Genomic DNA, 15,661 nt, shown 5'->3' on the forward strand with positions numbered 1-15,661 from the left:
TAATAAACATTAATGTTATATATTTACCAGTATAAATGTCTTTTATTATGAATCACATGCTTCATACATTCTCATGTTTATTTATGTAATGCCGTTTCTAAGATAAATACGATTTTATGATTTGTTTATTGCAGTAACAACGGTTTTATGTAATGTATATTAGCTTAAGTAATATTGAATATTATTTAGTTACAAATATTGAGCAAGAGACGAGGTTTAAATGGAATACCATATTATGTTGTCTTTTAAACTATGATATTTAATTTGAATTTTTAATGGTTTGTTTCGCTTTGTCTTTCATATGTACAGTCGGATTTTCGAATATTTTTGTTTAATAGTATGTTGCTATGATGATAATTATATTAAAGCAACGCCACAAGTAAAAGTTACCTTCGCATAAAACTGACGACGCATTTAAACTAGTATTTATCATTGTAACAAATTGTTATCACCTCGTTAAAGATTTTGTAACGACATCGTAAATGTAGAGGTTTAAATTTTTTTACAATACATTTTAACGTACTTAATGAACATGTTTTCACAGTCCTGATATCAGTTTTCAGTCTAGCTGTTACACTCACTGTCTTTAAGTGTCTTCCTTGAGTAGATTAAGAGCAGGCACACTTTGGACTAAATTATCTCATAACTGTTCTGCGATTGTCGATTGTTTCGCAGCTAATTCAACTGTTTAGTTGCACAACTAAAAATCGAGTAGTGTCTGCACCATATAAGGTCATAGGAATCAAAGCGCATTTAAAAAGTTGTGCTATTGTTTAGTCAAACTCGCGCTCAAGTGTTAGAATTTTAATTAGAGGCCAGATGCCTAATTGTAGCTCCCGTATCCCTTTCCACTCTTTTCTTAGAGGAAAGGAAAGGGGAAGTGGAATTGATGGAGATGGGACACATAAGAAGGGTAAACACCTATTTTCTGTACGTCCCTCCGATGACCAAAGATAGGGTATGTTTTTCGTCAACATGTTTCAGTAGTGAAAACTGAGGGTCAAACGAATTTACTTGTGAAATTTAATGCAATGTCGAAATACACTTTTTATTTTTAAATATTAAAGAAACTTTAAATGATGATAGATTATAAAAAATCCAATAATGGTAAAACCATTTCAATTTAACTGATAATAAATTATCCAAACTAAAGCTATTATAAGCGAGGTAACGTATTAGAACCAATGTCAAACTAAATGCCTAACAAAATCGTTTAGATATAACGAAGCAATGATAAATGACTAAACTAAATATATTAGATTACTGGCTGTTGCTCGCGACTTCACCCGCGTGAAATAAAAATAATAATAATAGATATAGTCTATGTTAGTCACAGACAAATTACCTTTCTAACGGTGAAAGAATTTTTAAAATTGGCCTAGTAGTTTGTCAGTTATATCAATACATACAAAAATACAAATCTTTCCTCTTTATAATATTAGTTCTGTTCTGTTAGACTAGCTGTTGCTCGCGACTTCACCCGCGTGAAATTATAAAATAATAAAACAAGCCTATGTTACTAACAGATTAATTACCTTTCTAATTGTGAAAGAATTTTTGAAATCGGCCCAGTAGTTTTTACGAGAATTGAAAATATACAAAAATCTAAAAATTCAAATCTTATCTCCTTATAATATTAGTATAAATTAAATTGTGTTAATGTTCCTTAAAATGTATTCGGCATTTTAGTATTTTTTTTCCATTTTTCTTACTATTATTGGTTCTTATCTTTATTAGTTGTAGCTTGCTTTTACGTATGCAACATATAGATAGATATATAAATACCCGTAAATAATATGGTTGCAATTGACATACTTATTCATATGTTATTTATCTATCTTTCACCTACAACTCCGTCCGCGTGGGTATAAAAAAAACAACTATGTGTTCTTCCAGATTATTCTAAAAATTTATAGCAAATTTCATCCAATTATCTATACTATCGCTATTATAGTATTAGTAAGAAGTATGATAGCTGATTTACTCGAACCATTTCATTACTTTTTCATAATTACTTTCATATAAACCAAAGGAATTGTTATCAGTAATTATTATCGTATATTATTAGTAATAGATTTTGAGTGCGGTGATATCGGTTTTTGTAGATGACGTGATCGCCGTACCATATCTTGTACCATATTTGTTGTCAGCGCATAAGTTCGTGACACGGTCCCGTACCGGATGCAATGTACACAAGATGAAGAGAAAGTCTAAATGCACTTAGTCATCAAAAATTTTCGATGTGACGTTTTAAGTAATTTTTTATTGACTTGGGTTAGGTTTGAAGGAGAAGCAGGTTTGAAGAAGAGGAAGTACTACATAACAGACTAAGATAAACGAAACGTTGATGTTTTTTCACTGTAAATTATCTTTTATTTACGATATTTTCTGAATAAGTAGAATTAATATTTAATTAAATCATAGAATAAATACAAATGTAATAGAAATTGTCTATATTCTTTGATAGGAATTTCAAAATTGCGCAGATTTTTTCTAATACGATTTATTTAGGACACACTTTTCCGTAACTTTGAGATGTATTTACAACTTAACTATTTATGAGGCATGATAGCCGCCTTGCGACAAAGTCCCTTGTTAAGATAAATAAATAAAAAAACTTAACTAATTACAATTTTCACTCTCAAATATTTGAGTGACGGCCGAAGCGTGTATCTCAAGTTTTCCACCGCAGAATGCTATCAAAAACGTTTGAACGGAAGGCGAGTGTTGCGCGCATCTCGCTGCCGCTGCCGCATCCCGTTTCGTTCCGTCCTCCAATCGCCTCCGACCTCCGACCAAGAGGACCCCGATGCCTCTGTCCTCCTCAGTCGTACTCTGCGCCTCGCTACGGTCGGACGTGCGCTCGATCTGCGCGTACAACTCGCGAGCTTTCGAATTTTTACCTGTGGATTGTTAGTGACATGTGCTGTTGAATTAGTATTTGAGTGGCACTGGATTGGCGCCGATCACCTGCTCGTCTTGCGAAGTTTCCAGCCAGTATTCAAGGTCGGTGCGCTTTATAGTTTGCGAATAGTGATGTGATCGGATGCATTTGGAATGTCACTTGTCCGGTCCTTATGATGTTCGGTCAGTTAAGGATTGTTTTGTTAGCGGTGTGATTTATTTCTATGCTCTCTCCTGTCCACCGGTTCATTGACATCTCGAACTTGGCACTTGAATATTACTCTGTATGTTTTTCGACCGGTGCGTTGCGTGGGACATATATCTGCGCTCGATTATTGTTTTGGAATGTTATTTAAAGTTTTATGAATATTTTCCGGACGCAATTATTTAATTGTTTAGATTGATGTAACGGATACGCAATGCGGATTAAGTCGTATTTTATATGTGTGTTCGTCATCACAAAATTTTACGTGACTCAGAAGTAAAGGTAAATAGCGACCTCAGTACTTGAATAAAAAATATCGATAACGTATTTTCCAATTAGTTAGTCATCGATGATTAAAAATGATGGTATTATTAATTCAATACATTGAAAATTGTTTTAAGTAAATTTATATTAAAAAAAGCAGGATATATATTTCCATCTACTATAATTAGACATAAACACGTAGTAGATTTCCAACAGCTATGTTTTTTTTTTAATTTCGAACAATAAAGTTAGCATTTAAACAACACTACGATATTTCATAATGTAACAATTAAAATCACCTGTAAACAATGTTTGAAATTGTTATCAAAAAGATTTAGACCGTCTCTGATACCGACTTATCTACGTCCTTAGAAATGATTGTGGAAACGCGATTCACATTTTTACCTTTAGTCGTCATGAATAATTTGATAATAAATAAAATGTGAATTAGAAATGTTACAAAATAACACTTACAACATTAATTTATTTGAAAATATTAGTAAGATATAAAAATATTTATAAGTGGAATGATTTGTTTGAATTAAATACGCTTTGAAAGTACTCGACCAATGTCAAAAATTCTTTCGCCATTAGATTGACGTTATCACCTAGTAATAGGCTATATTTTACTCCTACGGGAAGGGTATGGCTCTGACAGATAGAAATGCGTCGTATATTCTTTGCCATTAAGGCGAAGCGGGGACGGATCGCCTGTCACCGTTAATATTATTATCAAAATGCATTAACTAATTAGGTCATAGTAAATACACATTAAAAAAAGTAATCAGCTAAAGAATTGTTTTGTTAGTTTCTAGCTAATTAAACACTAAATAGGTTCGATGTAGTAAAGTTTTTAATTGAAACTTTAAAATACCAAATGGTCATTAAATGTCAGAGCCTTAATTAAAACAGCACGACAGTTTTTAAATAAAAATAATACTCGCTGTTTTTATTCATGTAATTAATTTATATTATTTTATTAATAAACTAGCTTTCGCCCGCGATTCCGCCCGTCCTGCATAGGCTATTTAAATAACCGTAAAGTTAAAAACACATGTTCTTCCAGACTATCCTCTACATCTGTACCAAGTTTCATCGTAATCCGTTAAGTACAAACTCTAACAAACATTCATCCATCCAAATTTTCGCATTTATAATATTAGTATGAAAAGTATGAAGTATAATTCTTATTGTTGCTTATTTTATTAATTTATTCATTAAAGTAATTTATGACCTTTATTGGAATGGTCATATCTTAGGTGTGAATGGTCAAAAAATATCTAACGGTAATTCTAATATTTTCTAGGCTGTTAGGTGCTAATTTAGTTAGTGAAACGGTTATATGACAGTACTAGCTTTCGCCCGCGACTCCTTTCGCGTGGAATTAAAAAAACTAAAGTGAATAGCCTATGCGTTCTTCCAGACTATCTTCTACATCTGTAAAAATTTCACCGAAATCTGTTCAGCCGTTTAGGCTACAAACTCTAACAAACATCCATCCATCCATCTAAACCTTCGCATTTATAATATTAGTATGATAATATCACCTTTAAATAATAAAGAGTTACGGAATTTCAAAGGCCTACTTGAAGTAAGTTTTTTGTTCTTATTGGTAAAGAAAACAAAAACCCACTGTTTGGAATGCTACCAGATATTGTCGTACTTGATTTGTTCCGGGATTTTCAACTTTATTGATGTGACTTTAATTTTTTAAAGTTAAAATGCTATATAGTCGAGGAATTTAATTTCCTACCACATTGGTGAAATGCAACTTGTTAACCACAAAGAAATTAGGTCAAAAACATATATTACTATATTACTACTTTTACACTCTTACTAATATTATAAATGTATAAGTTTAGGTGGATGGATGTTTGTTAGTGTTTGTAGCCTAAACTGCTAAACAGATCTCGATAAAAATCGGCATGCATGTAAAGGTGAGTCTGGAAGAATATGTTTATTTTTGGTTTTAATTCCTTATTAGTTTTCCATGCTAGTTAGATGCTAGTCCGTAAATAGTAGCGATTATTACAGCTTATTGTTTTATATTCGACCATAAATGGGAATTAAATTAAATTCTTTGACTATGCTTTTACTACACAGAGTTTGTAACATAAGTGAATATAACGTATGTAGTATTTCTAAGTAATATTAAGTATGTGTTAGATGTGTCGGCCTAATGATATTTTGTAATGACTAGACTTATACCGAGGCTTCGCCGAGGTCGACGACATGTCAAGGAGAACGTATCTCTCATTATGATATTTACACACAATGAATTTGCGGGCATTCGACTATTTCCGTTGCGCATTGAAGGTTTTTTTTATTTCTTACGAAAATTGGATACCGTTTTGCGGTAATGCTTATTGGAAATATCCTATCTGGTGTAATGAACCTGAGTATTCAACGCGCACACCTTTGATTACACTATCGTACAACTGTTTGGTCGCGCTTTGATTTCTAAGAGTTTATAAGGATCTGCATAACTACTCGATTTTTAATTGTGCAATTAAACTGTTGAATTGACGGCGAAACAATCGACAATCGCACAACTGTTGTGCGATATTTTAGTCAAAGTTGTGCGCCCGCTCTTATAAGTTAACATTTCTTTAGTAGATTTCCTTTAGGTAAATTCAATGTGCTTTTTTTACTACCGTTTGTTTTTAATATTTACCAGGGATGTGTTTTCCCGTTTTATTAAATTTCCGATAAGTTTATAATTAACTTATGAAGTATGTTATTCTATTGCGATAGCAATGTATTCGTTTATGTGTTGTTTTTAAATTTGTTCTATTATTTTTAAAATAATTGTTTGTGGTGATTCAGTATTTTATCAATAATTATATTATTTATTGCAATGATATTTGATTCTTTTTCTTGTTTTTTTTTGTTTTTTTTTTTAATTAGTCATCCATTTGTCATAACTGTTGTTTAGTTTTCTCGGTGTTTTATTATTTAAACTTTGTCCGTAAACCTAGCTAAATTTGTTTTAGATATGGAATAAATCTATACATAAGCAATTTTCCAGGGAATGTATCCGTGTATACATAAATGATAACTGTCTGAATAAATCTACAACTTTTCCTCGTGTAGCATCGCTTATCCAATCATAAATCTGCAAGGAAAGTTTCGGTTTTATAATGCAATAGTTAGTTAGGTTTATTTTAGAAAGAAAAATTTAATACGTTGAGATAGAATTTATCTTAATAAAATATTCGATACTTGCTGTTGCGCGCTTAATAAAAGAAATATAACCTATGTTACTCACAGATAACTTACCTTCCTAACGGTAAAAGAATTATTTAAATCAGCCCAGTAGTTTTTGAGTTATTTCAATACATACAAAAAGACAAACCTTTCCTCTTTATAATATTAGTATAGATAATGAACATGAGGTACTAGAAAATTAAAATTAAATTTCTAGTTGGAGCAACGTTTGCAAAAGGATTATACAGAATCATTATTTCCACCTATTCAAAGTCAAAATGTAGTCATTTCCACCAGCCACAACAAATAGTCGCACGTTTTCAAAGTTTGCCGACTTGGCGATTAGTGGAAAAGGAGTTTTATTTTCGTATAGCAGACGCTTTTGTTGGATCGTGGAAGTGCATGTGAGCGCTGCGGAAAAAACCACAGTAGCTCATTACGTACGCGGCACACGTGCGCCGCGCTGCAGTGGCCCAAAAACTATTTAAAAGCTTTTGTTTTTACTAAACGCTTGTTTGCCACAAAGTATGAGAAAATTTAAAATCTCCTCGGTGGTCGGGAGGCGAACTTCGATTCGTAAACGAATACCAATTCCGTTGTTTTCCAGGGGTGTTCAACTGTGGTTCAATGATCTCACGTACATTTTTAAATAGTTTTACATTTTTTCACAAAAACAGTCAACGTTTAGTAAATAAGGAGGGAAAATATTAATTGTGTTTTTTGGCTTATTCATAATAAGTATTTGTGAGCGTGTACTCGTACAATTAAATTTGACACATTACTAGTTGAGTTTAATATAGCAAGTCCCTGGGGAATCCCAGTGAAGATTGGTAATTAAAATAACCTGACCAATGATTACCGATTGATTGGTCACCTCTGTTAAATATTTTTAAAGTCATTGCGTAAACGTAATATAAAATTTTACGGCCAGTCATTTTAATGACATCTGAACTTTCGCTTGCAGTGACGTCATTTACGTTTGTGCAGTGAAATTTCGAAGAAGATACTCGATTTTGTAACCGGTTAAAGTATATGACGTTTGCAAAAGTCACGTAAGAATAATGTAATATAAGTTAATTTAATAATTAACAATTAGTGAAAATCAGAGAGGGAAAGAATGAGTCAAAACTTTTAAAGTAGTTCGTTATGTTTTTTTTATGTTCCAAATTTGAATGTAAACTGTCTAATTTTAGATCACCAGCTATAAATAGAATAACGCGTTTTAATATTTGTAAGATGTCATTTCAACCAGGATTTATCCGAGACGGGCAGCTGTGAGATTAAGCTAGTTGTACACGAGGGTAGACCAGTAGGATAGAACTGTACTGCTGTTTGGTTTGGTTAGAACGATAGCAGTACTGTGCTGTCTTACTGCTCTGCTACATTTGCTGCCTGCGTGTAGAATTAGCTTTACTGGATATTAGAGAGGGAGGGGATAGAAATGTTGGCTCGGTCTTAAACAATCCTCGTAAATTCACGGAAAGCCCCCGTCGAGGTGTTTAATTATACAAAGCGATGGATCTTAAGGTTCTCGTTCGTACGCATTCAGGGTAATATCCATTCGGCAAAGTGAAACCTCACGTACACTGTGATTTTCTTAATGTGGACTCAAGAATTAGTTGAGTGTTCCGTAAAAGTGATGTTTTGAAGTTCTTGTGATATCATTTTTACTATCAAATAATTTACGTAAGGAAGACAATTTCACAGAAATTAATGTTGAGTAATAAATGATTATTGTTGAGTTAGTTTAAAGCGTCGGTGGCTCAGTGGTTTAAGCACTTGATTTGTTATCTACAGGTCTTGGGTTCGAATCCCGCCATGTACCAATATGATTTTCGATTATTCGATTTTTCATATGTACCTAACTTACCCGACGTTCTTACGGTGAAGAAAATCATCGTGATGCAACCTGCACATATAAACGGTAAAAAGCAATAATCGTAACTTCTCAACGTTTAACCGTAAACACTTGCAATCTGTCACAGAGGAAAGCACGTCTACTAATCTCAATTTTATGCATGTTATTCGAGCGATGGTTTGTCATAAACACTTTATTGTGATACACGCAGCTTGATAACTGTTAATAGGGTCGTTAGCATTCGCAATTACAGTTCTTTTGTTTTTATAATTATTTTAAAACAAGCTTTCGTCCGTGACCCCGTCCGCGTGGAATAAGAAAAAACAAAAGTTAGTAGTCTATGTGTTCTTTGAGACAATCCTCTACATCTGTACGAAATTACTTCAAAATCCGTTCAGCCGTTTTGGCTACAAACTCTAACAATCATCCATCCATCTAAACTTTCGCATTTATGGTATAGTATTAGTATGATAGTATGATGTGTACTTATCAATTTTTAACGTTTATTTGAATCTTTCGGACAGAAAGGCTTAAGATGGATGGATTTAAGTAATCCATCTCTTCTTTGTGACATGATTAAGGAAGTTACGCCTAAAATATTGAATGATAGATCGGTTTGGAAGACGAAAATCTCTTGTATTATTGGATAGAAATATAGATGCAATGAAAGAAGTTAAGCTTACTTCTGTAATAACAATTCTAAATCTCTATGTAACATCTCAAAGGTAACAATGTAATAAGTGACATATTGTTTTAAAGTCGAGTTACGCGAATCTGGTTGTGACGCAAGTTGTCGTGAAGCGAAAGCAATTATATCCACGGTGGGAACGCTCTTCTGTAGTATTAATGCAAACTTTGTGATCCAGATTAAGACCGTTCTCTGCAAATATGAATTTTGCAATCTTATACAGATTTCTAACATCAACAGAAACTTATCGTTCATTAAAGCATTTATATGTGTTAAGATTTAATTTAACAATGATAAAATAAAACCTTATTAGATATGAATTTGTTGAATGAATACAATTGTTAATAACTAAAAAAAAACATTCAGACGAATTGAGTACCGCCTTCTTTTGGGAAGTCGTTCAAAAATGATTTGTTAGACACTTAGGATGTTTGACATATTTCTTACTAGCTTTCGCCCGCGGCTCCGTCCGCGTGGAATAAAAAAAAATAAAAGTGAGTAGCCTATGTGTTCTACCAGTCTATCCTTTACATCTTTACTAAATTTCATTGAAATCCGTTCAGTCGTTTAAGCTACAAACTCTAATAAACATCCATCTATCCTTCTTGACTTTCTCATTTATAATATTAATATGAAGTATGATAAAATGTTTGAAGTCTGTAAAGCAGTTTATGTTTTTTAAGATGAAAAAATAGTATAGTTTTCTCTGACGTTCATAAGAAACAAACCATCGCGGTTTATTCTCGTCAGTAATTGTCTGCAGTGCTGCTTACATTCTAACCGGAACAAGGATCGTGGGAACATCTGGGATATTCAGTTAGGTTTTTTATATAAAACAGTAGTCGGTGCTGAGAGCGGCCGCGTGGACGTGATTCGATTTGCTCTCTGCGGTCGCTGGCGATGCCATTAACTCGTGTTTCAACAAATTTCCTAGTTCCCGTCCTAATTATTGTGGCGAATTTATTGTTACATGTATGCTCATTGACGGTTAAATGAGCGGTAAAATGCTTTGATGTAATTATACAATTTGATCAATATTCGATTTTACAATCGACATATAGTTTGAACGAGTGTCTAAAAAGGGTCTATGTACTATTATGAAGATTGTAAAACACGGAATGTTAGTAATTGGGCTAGTTTAACTCGGGATTTGACGCAGTTGCATGCGTCGTCTCCGGCGTCAGTCAATAGTAATAAAAATCGCAATCCTAACAAATTTTAAAATATCTGCTTTCTTCTAATTTTATAATTGAATACATTTTAAATCTATCTATACGAATTTATCGGCTTCTTTATCATAAAGTGATAGATTTCTAGGCGGTAAATTGGATCGTGGGTAACCACGTTGAAGTATAGGACCACTTAAGTAACTCAGTCTGCTCCTCGGTGGAATAACTAAGTGCAAGGGCTCCCGAGAAAGGAAACCACGACTTGGCTAGCTGCTGTAAGCGTGATTAGAATCTTTAATAACCCCCAAGAGAATTAACGTGATCAGTATATACGGTTAAATTTTTATTATTAGTTTTGTTATACACTTACCTATTAGAAAAGGTTAATAAACTTTTTAATATTGCAAATGCGATAGTTTATGGACGAATGTTTGTTAGAGTTTGCCTAAACGGCAGAATGGATTTCGATGAAATTTGGTACAGATGTAGAAGACAGTCTGGAAGAACACATAGGCTACTCACTTTTGTTTTGAACTATTTTTTTTAATTCCACGCAGACGGAGTCGCCGGCGAACGCTATTTCTAAATAAAATATATGATGTTATTCCGTGTTCAAAAATTATAATAATGATACGATGACGTCACTGCGTTTAATATGTACACGTGCGTTGTTCCCTCAGTTGAATGTATTTAGTTGTCAAATTGACTAGTTTAAATAAATTGTTATGAATTACAAATTAAGTTCCCTTAGAATGTAATGTGTATAAAAACCGATAGTATTGTTAATTAGTTTACGGTTCTCGCCTAATTATAAGAATGGATCTGTTCTTTAGATACGCCTAAGGTATATAACGGTTGAATTTTACAGTTCAACTGTCAGTAAATAAACGTCTCTAGCTGGCTGTAAATAGGTGTATCGCAGTTTTTTTTACGTGTTTATAGGAGTTATTTTCAAGTCGTATTTGGCATCTAACCACAAAAATACTTTTTAGCATTAAAAACATGGTATTTGTTATCTATTGATACTATTGCAAATATTTTTACTTTAAACTGATCTGCCCTCACTGGACTGGATAGTAATTAAAATACTACTATACTTGTCATCATCAGCATCAACTTGCCCTTATCCCTTACGGAGGGTCGGCACAGTACGTGCTGCTCTTCCGTACAACTCTATCAGCTGTCATATCTGAATACTACTATACTTGTCAGATATGAAAATATATCGAATTGCTCAACATGGACTTTTATAGTAGAAGTCAATACAACAACCGTATCCATTGGTTTTTCGTCAATACCCATGTATTTTTAGTACACCGGAAATGAGGTCGATAACAACTATATTCCTAAACGAGTATTATTAATAAAAAATGTTTTAATGTACCAAACGTGTAGTTTGAAGAATCTAATGACACGTGTACAATTGGCATTTAGTAATGGCGAATTAATTGCTTTTACATTCAATGCGCACTGGTAATGTTCACTTTATAACTGTTACCAAATGTTTGTGAATATGTCCAGTTTACAATTTGACTAGGCACTTTATCGTAGCAAATTCTTACGAGTATAATTGCTTGGTATATTAGAAAACAATTAATTGCAATTAAAACAAAATTCTTCGGGTTTTTACTAAAACTAGTGAGATTGTAAATTGACAAAATTTGCAGATGTTCGGTCACATGTAGGCATTTTCCTCGCAGTTGTAACATTATTTATCGATGGATTAGGCACAGTGTTACGCATGAACGACCCTCGACTTCTTCTAATCAAGTATTTCGAATTTGAATATTAAACACCGAACGAAATTACCTCGTTATTATATATCGAATAAATTAAACGCTTAATTGTGTTGATAAGACGCTATCCTTTTCATTTTCTAGAAAAAAATAAAGATAGCATGTGTTAATGTTACCGTAATATAGTTTCACGGTTAGGTTAAAATGAAGCAATATTGATAATGCGTTATTTAAATATTTGCCTATAATCGTATAGAAGCGGAAAGAGAACTAGTTACTTCTTTTTTCCAAGTTCTTTTATCATGCATTAAAAAAAATTAAAAAAGCTAATCTTAAAAAAAATGGTTTTGCATAGATAATTATATCATTCAGCACGTGCAAGCTGAAAATAATAAATAAAAAACTTTAAAATAAAAAATAAAAACCTTTAAAATCAAAAAAAAATTTGGTCGAAATGAATTACTAGCTTCTGCCCGCGACTCAGTCTGCGTGGAATTAAAAAAACAAAAACAAAAGTGAGTAGCCTATGTGTTTTTCCAGGCTATCCTCTACACCTGTGCCAAATTTCATCAAAATCTGTTCAGACGTTTAAACTACAAACTGTATCAAACATCCATCCATCTAAACGTATTACAATATTAGTAAGATTCGTACTAGTAATTTGATAATGTGATGGTGACTTTTTTAAACCATGAAAGCTATTGAGGTATGATTTTTTCTTTTAAAAATATGAATGCGAATTAAACAAAGGTCACCTTCCTTTGTATTTCGTGGAATCACATCGCGCAGCGGAAGCGCCAACGTAGGGTAAATGCACCAATTGTTGTCCCTCTATTATTGTACATCGGATGTAATCGCGAATACAAGCGAATGCTTCCGATGTGCAAGTCGATTAACATGAGGGTGTTGCGAAAGGGAAATTGCCCTCGTATTATGTTCCACTTGTATATATTATATTTCACAACGTTTTCTATATCTTCATAGTGAAAGTTAGTAATAAGTTGATAATCTAAATATTCATTTGAATTAATTTTGGTTTACAAAGCTGTTAATCGTTGAAGATATAAATAAAATTAAGTTTACTCAAGATATAATAGTCCATTTACCTAAATGTCTTAAATTTATTCTTACCTAACTCTTATTAGTGATTAATAAAACATGATAAAACGCAGAAACAGACTTTAGATGTATTATGTAATATTAGTGAATATGAATTTTAAAAATAATCTATTCATCCAATACAACTTGTCTAACAAGTAATGATAAAAAAATACTTGACTATTGTACTTTATTATTTCGTTGCCGACTCTAGAAAGTTTTTATGTTTATTGAATAAATTATTAACAAGACGTTTTTTTTTTCATTTTAAATTATACAATGTCATCAATCGATGTCTTTTTTTTAAAGAAATAAGTGAATTTGACAAATTTAATTCAAACTTTACTAATATGTGAAAGAATCTATAATTTATCGTCATGATTATCGTAACGTGCAATAATTTGTACGTTGACCCCATGGTTATTGCAGACAAATGGGATAAGTATTTGGTTACCTGAGATTTCTATTACGCCTCTAGTTATCTTGTGTAGTAAATTATTCGTTCTTTTTCAATCTAAAATCTACTTTTGATTTGTCCTTATAACAACAGTTTTGAATTCTCGCTCTGTTCATTATTCAATATATTACTAAATGTTTTGTTTACATTCTATTATCTTTTAAAATCTGTTGTTGGATTCTTCAAAGGTTTCCTAATCTTCTAAAGGTCTTATCTTCTAGGCTATAATTCCTTTTATATTGTTTGTTCTCGAAGTATTTCCAATACTGACTACTTCTATCAAAGTACATACCCGTTATAGTCCCATAAGGACCTGGATCTCCAACTGGCAATTTCGAAATAAAAATTGAAAACTTTGTTGTGTATTTGAAGCTGTGAGCGTGAACGTGAAATGGTAACGCCAAAGCTATTTATATGTAAAGGAAATTTGTAAGCGAATGAAAATACAGAAACTGTTGCAACAAAGATTAAATCAATGAATGTTGATGAGATGAATTCAGTGTACTGTTTTGTTACTGATGTTAACAATGTTGCTTTCGTAAAGGTCGTTTTGTTCAATATTGTGGCTCTCAATTTAATAGAGTAACGATAAATTTGAAACAAAGACATAATTGATAGTCCCATAAAAAAAGCGCAAATTTCTCGTTTTAAAATATTTTTATTACCTCTCGAGTAAATAAATTTTAGTACATTATCGTCATCAAAAATAATTGTTGCTTAGATGGACAAATTCAATCACTTCATGTTTTGTTATTTTACGCATAAAGTGCGAATTTTAAATTTTTAGTATCCAAGAAATAACCTTAAAGTATATATATTCTTGAAGATACAATTAAATTAAGGATATAAGTAAAACAGGATACATCTTACATTTTTGAGTCAGTTTAAATAAAAGTTTGCCTTTTCTCGTACTCGTTACAAGCCGGTCACGTATGTCTTAAATTCCCAAGATTGTTTTAGTTCTCCGTCTTGAAGCGAGCGTCGACGCTTGTTTGTTTCACTTTTGAATCAAACTGTTAAAATATTTTATTTGTCTTCAATAAAATAAAATATATATATCTAATTTCATTACAATTGTCTTTTGAGAATTTTTGATCTAAGTTTCATTAGAACATCATTATTTTTAAGGCAAATTTTAGTTCCAAGGAATGGATTTAACATTACCTTGAGTGTTTTACTTCATTAGGTTCTCTATTAAATGTTGTATGTAGAGGTTTATTTCATAACTCACCAAGCATTATAAAGACGTCTTTAAAGCAATAAACTTGAAAGTAAAGTAATTTTAGAAACAGCGCCGTCGAGCGGGTAGGGTTGTTTGTACTATAGCAGCGTGTATAGATCGACTGTGCCCGATCTCGACATGTACTCAGCGATCGGAATAATTCATGGACTTCGATTCCTGTCTGTCTCCGGTCGAGATTGACCGTTAATTTTAAAACTGGAACTGAAGCTATTCCAAGAATTGATGACCAGTGTCGGTTAGTATTTGCAGCAACTTTCAACATTTTGCTATTATATCCTTTAAAAAATTAAGAAAGATAGACGATGCATGTACTTGTGATGTAGAAATATTTTGTGATTTCAATAGGGAGAATTATCTATGTTCTTTTCAATTCTATAATCATCAGTTATAACTGTTAACGTAAGGTGTTTTAAATAAAATATGCTCATTAACCAGCTCATCAAAAACCTGTTATTACAACGAAATATTTCTAATTGGTTATAACCTACACCTAGCACGATGTTTGTGAACACGGCCCTTTCTAATGGCTGTTAACTGTGAACTTGACCTTTTCCATTTTAATCGATGGTTAAAGTGCTCGTCTACGATTTATGAGTTTTTATTTTTGTGTTCGTTATTTACAAAGTTGTTAGGTTATTTTGTAACTAGACATGGCTTGCTACATTATTTTGTGAAATAAAAGTAAGCAATGCGCTATTCTAAATGTTATTTAGATCTGTCCTATTTAAAAAAAACATCCATTTATTTCCATCGATCCTAAAATTGTCATTGGAAACCTTAGCAAGAGTTTGTTTAGTATCATTCACTACGTATAAATTACTGCTTTTGAAAC

The 15,661-nt window shown here is 32.3% G+C and overlaps 1 protein-coding gene across 4 annotated transcripts in view; it reads left to right on the forward strand.

Moving 5' to 3' along the window:
- Window positions 1–2,805: 2,805 nt before the first annotated feature.
- LOC106107605 (putative polypeptide N-acetylgalactosaminyltransferase 9) overlaps window positions 2,806–15,661 on the forward strand; it is a 101,289-nt gene continuing 88,433 nt past the window's right edge. For all 4 annotated transcript variants that reach the window (XM_013288500.1, XM_013288499.1, XM_013288501.1 and 1 more), the window contains exon 1: window positions 2,806–3,006. The gene's annotated coding sequence lies outside the window, so the exon portion shown is untranslated. The remainder of the gene's footprint in view (window positions 3,007–15,661) is intronic.

The sequence above is a fragment of the Papilio polytes genome, unplaced genomic scaffold, assembly GCF_000836215.1.
Source record: "Papilio polytes unplaced genomic scaffold, Ppol_1.0 DF821956.1, whole genome shotgun sequence".
In the NCBI taxonomy this organism is placed as follows: domain Eukaryota; kingdom Metazoa; phylum Arthropoda; class Insecta; order Lepidoptera; family Papilionidae; genus Papilio; species Papilio polytes.